The following is a 12,471-nucleotide window of genomic DNA, read 5'->3' as shown; positions in this document are numbered from 1 at the left end:
AAAAATTATTTTAAAAAAATAGCTGGACATGGTGGTGCACACCTGTGGTCCCAGATATTTGGGAGGCTGAGGTGGGAGGACCACTTGAACCCTGGAAGTCAGGACTGCAATGAGCCGAGATCACACCACTGCAGTCCAACCTGGGCAACAGAGTGAAATCTTGTCTCAAAAAAAAAAAAAAAAAAAAAAAAAAAAAAAAAAAAATTCAATTTGTATTACTGAACATTAGTAAAACTGAGAGAATCTCTTCATAGATTTATTGAATGCCAGTATATCTTTTTCAAGGAACTGACTTTCCAGTCCTCAGCCCATTTTTCCATTGAATTATTACTTTTTCTTAGTCATTTGTATATTCATTTTATTAATGAGATAACATGGCCCTTTGATATAAGTGTTAAAAAAAAATTTTCCCCAATTGAAATGTGTCCTTTTAGCTTTTTGTGGTTATTTTTTGCCATACAAAAGGTATTCTTATGAAGTCATATGTAGCTATATTTCCTTTCCTGTTCTAGTTTTGGTACTCGTCTTAAAAGACTTTCTTCTCCCCAAGAAAAGCAAATGTGAAGCACATCAAAGTCTTTTCTTTTAATTTTATTTATTTATTTAGAGACAGAGTCTCGCTCTGTCGCCCAGGCTGGAGTGCAGTGGCGCGATCTCGGCCCACTGCAAGCTCCGCCTCCCGGGTTCACGCCATTCTCCTGCCTCAGCCTCCCGAGTAGCTGGGACTACAGGCGCCCGCCACCACACCTGGCTAATTTTTTGTATTTTTAGTGGAGACGGGGTTTCACCGTGGTCTTGATCTCCTGACCTCGTGATCCGCCCTACCTCAGCTTCCCAAAGTGCTGGGATTACAGGGGTGAGCCACCGCGCCCGGCCATTTTTTTTTTTTTTTTTGAAACGGAGTCTCACTCTGTTGCCCAGGCCAATGTACAGTGGCACGATCTTGGCTCACTGTAACCTCTGCCTCCCAGTTCAAGCGATTCTCCTGCTTCAGCCTCCCAAGTAGCTGAGATTACAGGTACCTGCCACCACACCTGGCTAATTTTTTGTATTTTTAGTAGAGACGAGGTTTCACCATGTTGACCAGGCTGGTCTCAAACTCCTGACCTCAAGTGATCCACCTGCCTTGGTCTCCCAGAGTGCTGGGATTACAGGCGTGAGCAACCGTGCCTGGCCCAAAGTCTTAATAGTTGTAATTGTTTTTGTTTAAACTTATATATATGTGTATATACACACTCATACATATATACACATATATACATTTATATATACACACATACACAAATACAACATACATACTTATGTACATATGTATATATCCACCCATATATACACATAAATGCACAGATATATACACATATACATATGTACATACATATATTTACACAGACATAAAAGCAAACATATACATAAATTTACACACATATATACACAAACACATTATACACTTAGACACAGAATTATAGACATACATGCAAATTCATACACACACCCATAGTAACAGATATGCATATATACATGCACATGTATATGTCCGTATAGAGAGATCTATGCTGGAATATACAATAACATTGTTTCTCTTTTGAAGGAAAATGAGAACCTTCTTTGGCTTTTGTGGGAGGCTGGGGAGAAGCCGATGGGGCACTTTCCGTTTCTAATTTGGTACAGCTAGAATGTCTAACACTCTGCATATCTTATTTTAAAATGTCTATGTGGGCTATTTTGGCAGCGGGACAGTAGGTCATTTCTTGTTTTCATCTTTTTTTTTTTTTTTTTTTGAGACAGAGTCTCGCTCTGTCACCCAGGAGTGCAGTGGTGACACGATCTCGGCTCACTGCAAGCTCTGCTTCCCGGATTCACGCCATTCTCCTGCCTCAGCCTCCTGAGTAACTGGGACTACAGGCGCCCGCCACCATACCCGGCTAATTTTTTGTATTTTTTTTAGTAGAGATGGGGTTTCACAGTGTTAGCCAGGATGGTCTGGATCTCCTGACCTCGTGATCCATCCGCCTCGGCCTCCCAAAGTGCTGGCATTATAGGCGTGAGCCACCGCGCCCCGCCTTGTTTTCATCTTTATATGGCTCTTTATTCAATAAAAACAAAACCACTGCCACCTAAAAATAAAATTTGTTAGAAGCCAAGACCATGTTATAGGTTACAGCCACAGTCATTCTTTTTTTTTTTTTTTTCTCTGGGTCTGGTATAAAGCTTGCATTTAACCTGATTTACTCTTGCCAGTCTCTCACTGAATAAGCCATTCATAGCCCTATCTGCCGATCCAGGCCTGGGCACGTCCTGGCATGTCAGATTGTCCAAGCCGGCAGCTGCCACGGTTCCCATTCCTCAGGCTTCAAGAAATGACAGGAGCATCTGCCAAGGGTTCATCCAGCAGCGGTGACCTGAGAGCTTTATTACAACAAGTGATTATCTAATGAGTTCGAACACAAGGGTTTGCTGTTCTAGGTGGCTTCACAGTGCTGCGTTCAGGGTATTTCCCGTGTGGTTTTCTTATTTGTGATAAGAAATAAGAGTTGTGCAATTCCACTCAGAAATATTTAAAAAATCCTCCACCAGGCCACTTTGAATCCTTCTGGATCTGTGTGACCAGGATTAGAACAGGCAGCTGTCTAAATGCCATTACTAGGTCTCTTGAGCTATGACACCACTGGAAAGAAAGGGAGACTAACACATTGAACAACCTACCAAATCCAAAAAAGAAATACAGTAAGTAAGGCTGGGCGAAGTAGCTCACGCCTGTAATCCTAACATTTTGGGAGGCTGAGTTAGGTGGATTGCCTGAGCTCAGGAGTTTGAGACCAGGATGGGTAAAATGGTGAGACCACCATCTCTACTGAAAAAAAAAAAAATTGGCTGGGCGTGGTGGCGCACACTTGTGGTCTCAGCTACTTGGGAGGCTGAGGTGGGAGGATTGCTTGAGCCTGGGAGGCAGAGGTTGCAGTGAGCTGAGATCATGCCACAGCACTCCAACCTGGGTTACAATGTGAGACCTTGTCTCAAAAACAAAACAAACAGAAAAACAATAATTTAAAATTTTTGAAAATGGATAAAACCACATGAATGGAATGAGTTCAAATACACACATTCATGGTTTTTTGTGTTTTCTTTTTTAACGTTATTTTTTTTTGGTCACATACAAACTTTAAACTTTAAATGCATGGCTGGGCACAGTGGCTCGCACCTGTAATCCCAGCACTTTGGGAGGCCGAAGTGGGTGGATCACCTGAGGTCAGAAGTTCAAGACCAGCCTGAGCAACATGACAAAACCCGTCTCTACTAAAAATACAAAAATTAGCTGGGCATGATGGCCAGTGTCTGTACTCCCAGCTACTCAGGAGGCTGAGGCAGGAGAATCGCTTGAACCCAGGAGGTGGAGGTTGCAGTGAGCTGAGATCACGCCCCAGCACTCCAGCCTGGGCAACAGAGCCAGACTGTCTCAATTAAACAAACAAACTTCAAATGCATGACACTTGTCCTTCATAGCTTCTGAGATATATTTTTCTGCTTAGAGAAATACTCTCTGGCCGGGCGCGGTGGCTCACACCTGTAATCCCAGCACTTTGGGAGGCCGAGGCGGGTGGATCATGAGGTCAGGAGATACAGACCATCCTGGCTAACACGGTGAATCCCCGTCTCCACTAAAAAATATAAAAAATTAGCTGGGCGCGGTGGCGGGCGCCTGTAGTCCCAGCTACTCAGGAGGCTGAGGCAGGAGAATGGCATGAACCTGGGAGGTGGAGCTTGCAGTGAGCCAAGATCGCGCCACTGCACTCCAGACTGGGAGAGCGAGCGAGACTCCGTCTCAAAAAAAAAAAAAAAAAAAAAAAAAAAAAAAAAAGAAAAATACTCTCCCTGCTTCTAAGAACATAGATTCAGTCACCATATACAGGGGAGGCCCTTGATGTCTTCATGCTTTGCACTTACATCTTTCATCCATCTGGAATTTATCTCAATGAAAGGAACATTGGAATAGTCCAACACACTCCAAAGAAATGTTTGGCCACTTGATCCTTGTCTCATCTGCTGGCCTGTAACGCTGCCTTCATCAACACTGAAAATCTCACATTTAGGGACGCCAAACTGTCAGAAATATTACAGATTCTTAATGCATTTTAGTGCCTGATAGGGCGTACTCCTGCCCCACTGCATTTCAAAGTTTCTGGGTTACTTTCATATGGTAACAATTTTTCAGCCCCGCATCTTGCACTTACATGTTAAACTCCAGAAGCTGGACAAAGAGGAGGTGGGATGTTTTACTTTTACAGTTAAATGACTGGGCTAGGCACGATGGTTCACACCTGTAATCCCAGCACTTTGGGAGGCCGCGGAGAGCAGATCACCTGAGGTCAGGAGTTCGAGACCAACCTGGGCAACACGGAAACCCTGTCTCCACTAAAAATACAAAAAAATTGGCTGGGCATGGTGGCACATGCCTGTAATCCCAGCTGCCTGGGAGGCTGAGGCACGAGAATTACTTGAACCCAGGAGGCGGAGGTTGCAGTGAGCCGAGATCATGCCTCTGCACTCCAGCCTGGGCGAGAGAGCAAGACTCCATCTCAAAAAATAATAAATAAAATAATAAAATAAAATAAAATAATCAATAATTGTTCACATTCACCCAGCACTCATCCGCCATAGCACAAGACCACAGCCTTACCTCTTACACATTTGCTTATTTTCCTTATTTTTTGTTGTGTGTGTGTTTTTTTTTTTTTTTTTTTTTTGAGACTGAGTCTCGTTCCGTCGCCCAGGCTGGAGTGTGGTGGCGTGTCTCTGGTCACTGCAACCTCTGCCTCCTGGGTTCAAGTGATTCTCCTGTCTCAGCCTCCCGAGTAGCTGACATTACAGGCACACGCCATCATGCCCAGCTAATTTTTGTATTTTTTGTAGAGACGGGGTTTCACCATGTTGGCCAGGCTGGTTTCCAACTCCTGACCTAAGGTGATCCACCCGCCTCAGTCTCTGAAAGTGCTGGGATTATAGGCGTGAGCCACTGCGCCTGCCACATTCACTTGTTTTTCTAGAACTATTATGCAGGGATTGGAGCTTTTCCAAAGCAGCGATGCCTGAAGTTTACGTGTCATTGGACCTGAGCATGACAAGGCATGCACTTTGCAAAAATCAGTGGTAGAGTTTTTCAGTCACAGACGTGCCTGTGCCAGAAAAAATTTCAAACAAACCAGCACAGGCAGCAATCCACCTTCCAAAACAAGGACGCTTTGTATAACGTGCAAATATTTGTCCAGAAATGGCAAGAAACGCTTCCAAGAACTGCAGAAAAATCTGGTTAATTTAGCAATATAGGTGAATGTAGTTTGGGGTAAGGTAACTTTTTAAATTTTGTGTTAAACATTATACTTTAATGTTGTTGCTTTAATGTAAAGAAGTATAAAGAAACTAAAGAATGGCCTACTATGTCTCCTGTCCACATCAGCATTCTAAAATAGAATGTGTTACCAAGTGTGAGAGTTACAGATGGGGACATAATATAGTCCTTTCCTCCATTCCCCTCAGTTCCCCACCTCAGAAGCAACCTGTTTTCCATTTGTTGTTTTTCCTTCCATAAAAAGGAAAAAGATTGATACATATATTACCATATATAATAATATAATGTTTTTCATTGATAAAAGGGTGATCATAGGTGCCCCAGTGCACCTTGGTACTTTTCACTTCATAAAATAATAATTCATTCTCTCTCTCTCTCTCTCTCTCTCTCTCTCTCTCTCTCTCTCTCTCTCTCTCTCAATAGGGTCTCCGTCTGTTGCTCTGTCTGGAGTGCAGTGGTATGATCATATCTTACTGTAGCTTCAAACTCCTGGGCTCAAGCAATTCTCCCATTTCAGCCCCCTAAGTAGCTGGAAATACAGGCATGTGCTCGGCCTAAATCTCCCTTCCCCTTCCCCTCCCCTCTTCTGCCCTCCCCTCTCTTTCTTTCTTTCTCTCTTCTTTTATTCTTCCCTCTCTCTTTTTCTCTATCCTCCCTTCCCTTCCTCCCCGCCTTCTCCCTTCCCTTCCCTTCCCTTCCTCCCCGCCTTTTCCCTTCCCTTCCCTCCCCTCCCCTCCCCTCCCCTTCTTTCTTGACAGACTCTTACCCTGTTCACGCAGTGGCATGAACATGGCTCACTACAGCCTCTACCTCCCTGGGCTCAAGCAATCCTCCCACCTCTGCCTCCTGAATAGCTAGGACTCCCTCTTTCTCTCTCTCTTTCTCTTCTTTCTTTCTTTCTTTCTTTCTTTCTTTCTTTCTTTCTTTCTTTCCTTTCTTTCTTTCTGTCTGTCTTTCTTTCTTTCTTTCTCTCTCTTTCTCTCTCTCTCTCTCTCTTTCTCTCTTTCTCTCTTTCTTTCTTTCTTTGTTGACAGACTCTTAGCCTGTCGCCCAGGCAGTGGCATGAACATGGCTCACTACAGCCTCAACTTCCCTGGGCTCAAGCAATCCTCCCACCTCTGCCTCCTGAGTAGCTAGGACTACAGGTGTGTACCACCACACCCAGCTAATTTTTATTTTTTGTAGAGACAGGATCTCACTATGTTGCTCAGGCTGGTTTCGAGCTCCTGGGCTCAAGTGATCCACCTGCCTCAGCATCCCAAAGAGCTGGGATTACAGGTGTGGGTGACAGAGCGAGACCCTGTCTCTAAAACAAAAAAAAAAACTAACACCCCACTAAGCATGAAATAAGGATGGACATATAGATGAGTGCAATGGAGTTGATAGTCTAGAAAACAATCATGTGATACCATTTTCCACATTGCTGGCAAAAGTTCTAAGCTTTGTATAAAACCCTGTTCCAGGCCGGGTGCAGTGGCTCAGGCTTGTAATCCCAGTGCTTTGGGAGCTGGAGGTGGGTGGATCACGAGGTCAAGAGTTCGACACCAGCCTGGCCAACATAGTGAAACCCCATCTCTACTAAAAAATACAAAAATTAGCCGGGCTTGGTGGCACATGTCTGTAATCCCAGCTACTCTGGAGGCTGAGGCAGGACAATGGCGTGAACCCAGGAGGCGGAGCTTGCAGTGAGCCAAGATCGCGCCACTGCACTCCAGCCTGGGTGACAGAGCAAGACTCCATCCCAGAAACAACAAAAACAACAAAAAAAACTGTTCTGATGAGGGTGTGGTGAAACAATCTCACTCACTATTACTGGGAATGTGAACTGGTTTATGGGCAATTTGCCAGTAGCGGTGAAATTTTTTTTTTTTTTTTTTTTTTTTTTTTTTTTTGAGACAGAGTCTTGCTCTGTCACCTGGTTGGAATGCACTGGCATGATCTTGGCTCACTGCAAGCTCCGCCTCCCAGGTTCATGCCATTCTCCTGCCTCAGCCTCCTGAGTAGCTGGGACTATAGGCGCCCACCACCACGTCTGGCTAATTTTTTATATTTTTAGTACAGACAGGGTTTCACCGTGTTGGTCAGGATGGTCTCGATCTCCTGACCTCATGATCCCCCCACCTCAGCCTCCCAAAGTGCTGGGATTACAGGTGTGAGCCACTGCGCCCGGCCAGCTGTGAAATATTTTAAATGACTTTTGATTTGGATTCCTGGCATCCTGCTACTAGCAGTTTTCTCTAACGATATGCTCTCGGATGTATGCCATGGTGCATGTTTGAGAAACACTGACAGTGAGTGTTTGTAAAAGTGAAAAATGAAAACGATCTAAGGGTTTGGAGCCTCCATCAGTATGGAGCTGGTTAAACAGACTGTGCTACAACCATAGGAAGATGGAACTCTCTAGAGATAATAAAAAGAGATTTGGTTGGAGGCCGGGTGCGGTGGCTCACGCCTGTCATCCCAGCACTTTGGGAGGCCGAGGCAGGCGGATCACTGAGGTTGGGAGTTTGAGACCAGCCTGACCAACATGGAGAAACCCTGTCTCTATTAAAAATACAAAACTTAGCCGGGCATGGTGGTACATGCCTGTAATCCCAGCTACTTGGGAGGCTGAGGTAGGAGAATAGCTTGAACCTGGGAGACAGAGGTTGTGATGAACTGAGATTGGGTCATTGCCCTGCAGCCTGGGCAACAAGAGCGAAACTCCATCTCAAGAAAAAAAAGTTAACTCAGTATGGTTGTGTGTGCCTGTACTCCCAGCTACTACGGAGGCTGAGGTAGGAGGATCACTTGAGTCCAGGAGGTCGAGGCTGCAGTGAACCATGATCATGCCACTGCACTCCAGCCTGGGCAATATAACAAGACCCTGTCTCCAAAATACAAAACTTCTTCTGCTTCCAAAATTATAAGTGAACTCGTTCCTATTTTTCTTTAAATGTTTATTGATTTCATTTTTCACATTTACATCTTTGATTCATCTGGAAGGTATCTGAGAACTCAAAGAAGGAGCTAGGGAAACCAACTTTATTCTTTTTGTTCTGTCCAAATGGCTAGCCAGTTTTCAGAGCATTAGCTAAGTTTAGAAAATCTCTTTTCTCTCCTGCTGATTTAGAATAAATAGCACCGTGGCTGGTCATAGTCTAAGTTCTCAGATGTATGAAGCTCTATTTCTGGATTCATGATTCTGTCCCACCGTTTTGTTGGCCTAGTTCCTCAATATAAGTAAACTACAGTGACATCGCATCCTCACAGGCCATTCCTTGATCTATCAGTGGGGCTAATCCGCCGACATGAATTTTCATTTTCCGGAATATTCTGGCCATTAACAGAGGGTAGTCAATTTTTATTTTTTATTTTGTTTGTTTGTTTGAGACAGGGTCTCATTCTGCCGCCTAGGCTAGAGTGCAGTGGCAGAATCATAGCTGACTGTAACCTTGAACTCCTGGGCTCAAGCGAGCCTCCCACTTTAGACTCCCTAGTAGCTGGGATTACAGGCGTGTGCCACCATGATTTTGAATGCAGTAATTTGCTTTACAATGTCAGGATGTGGTTTGGTGAAACCAACCCAGATGCTTGTAAGTCAAGGATGAAAAACTTGGGTCACCTGGCATCGCCAATATTCCCTAAGAGCGGAACACTTTCCCTCATAAATGTCAGGGTCACGGGATGCAACAGGAAAACCTTCGCCAATGGCTCCTCTGGGGTGGCTTGTTGCACCCTCCCTCTGGACCACGCGGCCCCTAAAAGTCAGCCCCAGACCTTGAGCTCAGTGTAATGTCTAGATTCATGCTAGAGCCGTGAATCAAAGGTTCAATTTTATGAGAACGAACGTGTGGGGCCTGAATTTTAAACACAGAGCCAGGCTAGGCTGCAAACAGTCTTACACCACAGCGTGCTGATCAGAAGTGTAAATGAGACACACAGGGAGGGCAGGAGCACATTTATTACAAGATCTATAATCACACACAAGAAGTGTTAAACTGGGCCCATCGGTGACTGGCTTTGGTGTGCAGCATTGCTATAGCTTTGGCTCAGTGCACAGGATTGTAAAGATGAAAATAAAATAGCCACCCCATTGCTTTTTATTTTATTATTTTTTTAATTAATTAATTAATTAATTCGAGACAGAGTTTCATTCTTGTCGCCCAGGATAGAGTGCAATGGTGCCATCTCAGCTCACTGCAACCTCCACCTCCCAGGTTTAAACCATTTTCCTGCCTCAGCCTCCCAAGTAGCTAGCATTACAGGTGTGCGCCACCAGGCCTGGCTAATTTTTCTATTTTTAGTAGAGATGGGGTTTCACCATGTTGGCCAGGCTGGTCTTGAACTCCTGACCTCAGGTGATCTGCCCGCCTTGACCTCCCAAAGTGCTGGGATTACAGGCGTGAGCCACCATGCCCGGCCATTTTATTATTACTTTTTTAATAGAGATGGGGGTCTCGCCATGTTGACCAGGCTGATCCTGAACTCCTGGGCTCAAGCGATCCTCCCACCTTGGCCTCCATAAGTGCTGGGATTACAGGACCCACTATACCCAGCCCAGTTACTTTTTTTTTTTTTTTGAGACGGAGTCTTGCTGTGTCGCCCAGGCTGGAGTGCAGTGGCCGGATCTTAGCTTACTGTAAGCTCCGCCTCCCGGGTTTATGCCATTTTCCTGCCTCAGCCTCCCGAGTAGCTGGGACTACAGGCACCCGCCACCTCGCCCGGCTAGTTTTTTTTTTTTTTTTTTTTTTTTTGTATTTTTTAGTAGAGACGGGGTTTCACCATGTTAGCCAGGATGGTCTCGATCTCCTGACCTTGTGATCCGCCCGTCTTGGCCTCCCAAAGTGCTGGGATTACAGGCTTTAGCCACCGTGCCCGGCCCCCAGTTACTTTTTAAAAATAGTTTCCATTCAAGTATAATTTGCATGCGGCGAAATGCGCGTATTTAAAGTATATGTACAATTTGATGATTTTTGACAGAAATTCATTTTGACACCTGTGCAACCACCAACCTAGACACAGAACCTTCCGCCACTCCAAAAAGTTCCTTCTCAAAGTCCTTCTCCTTACTGAGACAACCGCTGTTCTAATTTTTGCCATCATGAATTAGTTTTTCCTATTCTAGAACTTCTTAGAAATGAAATCATACAGTATGTGGGCATCTTTTGCTCCTGGCTTCTTCCCCTTAGCATAAAGCCTTTGAGATCCATCAATATTGGTGGGATTTTGTTTGTTTGTTTTGGTTTTGGAGCTTAATTTGTGGCATATATTCCCAATCCCAATGATCAATAATGTCTGTATATCATTTATATTAGTACACAGATTCAGTGGTGACTGTTTCATGTGGTCTCTGAATTGTGCCTTTATATAATGTAGGTTCTGTCCTATTTGGCTTGGTAAACTTATATAGAAAACAAGAGGTGTTAATTGCACACAGAGGCCTCCTTGTATGGTTAGTACATCTAGAATTATGTGGTGGTGGCCGGGCGCGGTGGCTCAAGCCTGTAATCCCAGCACTTTGGGAGGCCGAGACGGGCGGATCACGAGGTCAGGCGATCAAGACCATCCTGGCTAACATGGTGAAACCCCGTCTCTACTAAAAAATATTTTAAAAAACTAGCCGGGCAAGGTGGCGGGCACCTGTAGTCCCAGCTACTAGGGAGGCTGAGGCAGGAGAATGGCGAAAACCCGGGAGGCGGAGCTTGCAGTGAGCTGAGATGCGGCCACCGCACTCCAGCCCGGGCGACAGAGCGAGACTCCGTCTCAAAAAAAAAAAAAAAAAAAAAAAAAAAATGATGTGGTGGTGAGCACTGCTAAAACCAGATAATTAGCTTCTGCCTGGAGATTATATAAGGAATCTAGAGTTGTATATTTGGACTGGACTCTGTTAGTCTGGAACTCTTTCTTTTACTGCCTACTTTTTTTTTTGAGATGGAGTCTCACTCTATCACCCAGGCTAGAGTGCAATGGTGCGATCCTGGCTCACTGCAACCTCCGCCTCCTGGGTTCAAAGGATTCTCCTCCCTCAGCCTCCCCAGTAGCTGGGATTACAGGCACCCGCCATCATGCCCGGATAATTTTTGTATTTTTTGTAGAGAGGGGGTTTCACCATGTTGGTCAGGCTGGTCTCAAACTCCTGACCTCAGATGATCCACCCACCTCGACCTCCCGAAGTGTTGGGATTACAGGCGTGAGCCACGATGCCCAGCCCCATCAATATTGTTGTATCAATACTGCATTCCTGTTTATTGTTGGGTAAGGGTCCACTGAAGGGTTGCACTGATGCAGGATGGGCAAGCCCCCAAATTGAGGCTTAGTCCAGGAGGGTTCTTGGCTTCACCCTTCAAATAATTCAAGGGCAAGCTGGTGGTGGTAGTAACTTTTCTTGAGGCCAGCCACAGCAGAGGGACTGCCCCTTGCAAAGCAGGGCTACTCCATAGGCAGTGTGCCCAGAGGAGCAGCTCAGAGGCAGTGCTGCTGTCATATTTATACATACTTTTAATTATATGCAAATTAAGGGGTGGTTTCTGCAGAAATTTCCAGGAAAAAGGTGGCAACTTCAGGGTTGTCAAGAGCATTGCCATGGAAAAGGTCAGTAACGTCCAGGTGTTACCATGGCAACGGTAAACTGGCATGGTACAGTGGTGGCTGTGTCTTCTAGAAAGCTGCTTCTACCCCAGACCTGTTTTAGCTTAGACAATTTGGTCCCGTGTCTAAGCCCTGCCTCTAGAGATGAGCCCCACCTCCTACCACAGTACCACTCCTAGTTATATACAAGAGAAATCTATGCCCACACAAAAACTGGTACACCCATGTTCATGGTGATATTATTCAAAATAGTCAAAAAGTGGAGGCAACCCAAACGTGCGTCAACCAATGAATGGATATATAAAATGTGGTACAACATTTGGACTGCTTCCATATTTAGGCTATTTTGAATAAGTATGCTATTATGAACATTTGTGTACCCATCTTTGGTGGATATATATTTTCATTTATCTTAGGCAAATACTTAGGAGTGGAATGGCTGGGTCTTATGATAAGGGTATATATCTAACTTTTTTGTTTTTTAGAAACAGAGTCTCACTTTGTCACCCAGGCTCAAGTGCAGTGGTGTGATCGCGGCTCACCACAACCTCCACCTC

The sequence above is a fragment of the Chlorocebus sabaeus genome, chromosome 6, assembly GCF_047675955.1.
Source record: "Chlorocebus sabaeus isolate Y175 chromosome 6, mChlSab1.0.hap1, whole genome shotgun sequence".
In the NCBI taxonomy this organism is placed as follows: Eukaryota; Metazoa; Chordata; class Mammalia; order Primates; family Cercopithecidae; genus Chlorocebus; species Chlorocebus sabaeus.
The sequence above is the reverse complement of the archived record's forward strand: the minus strand, read 5'-3'. Positions refer to the sequence as shown.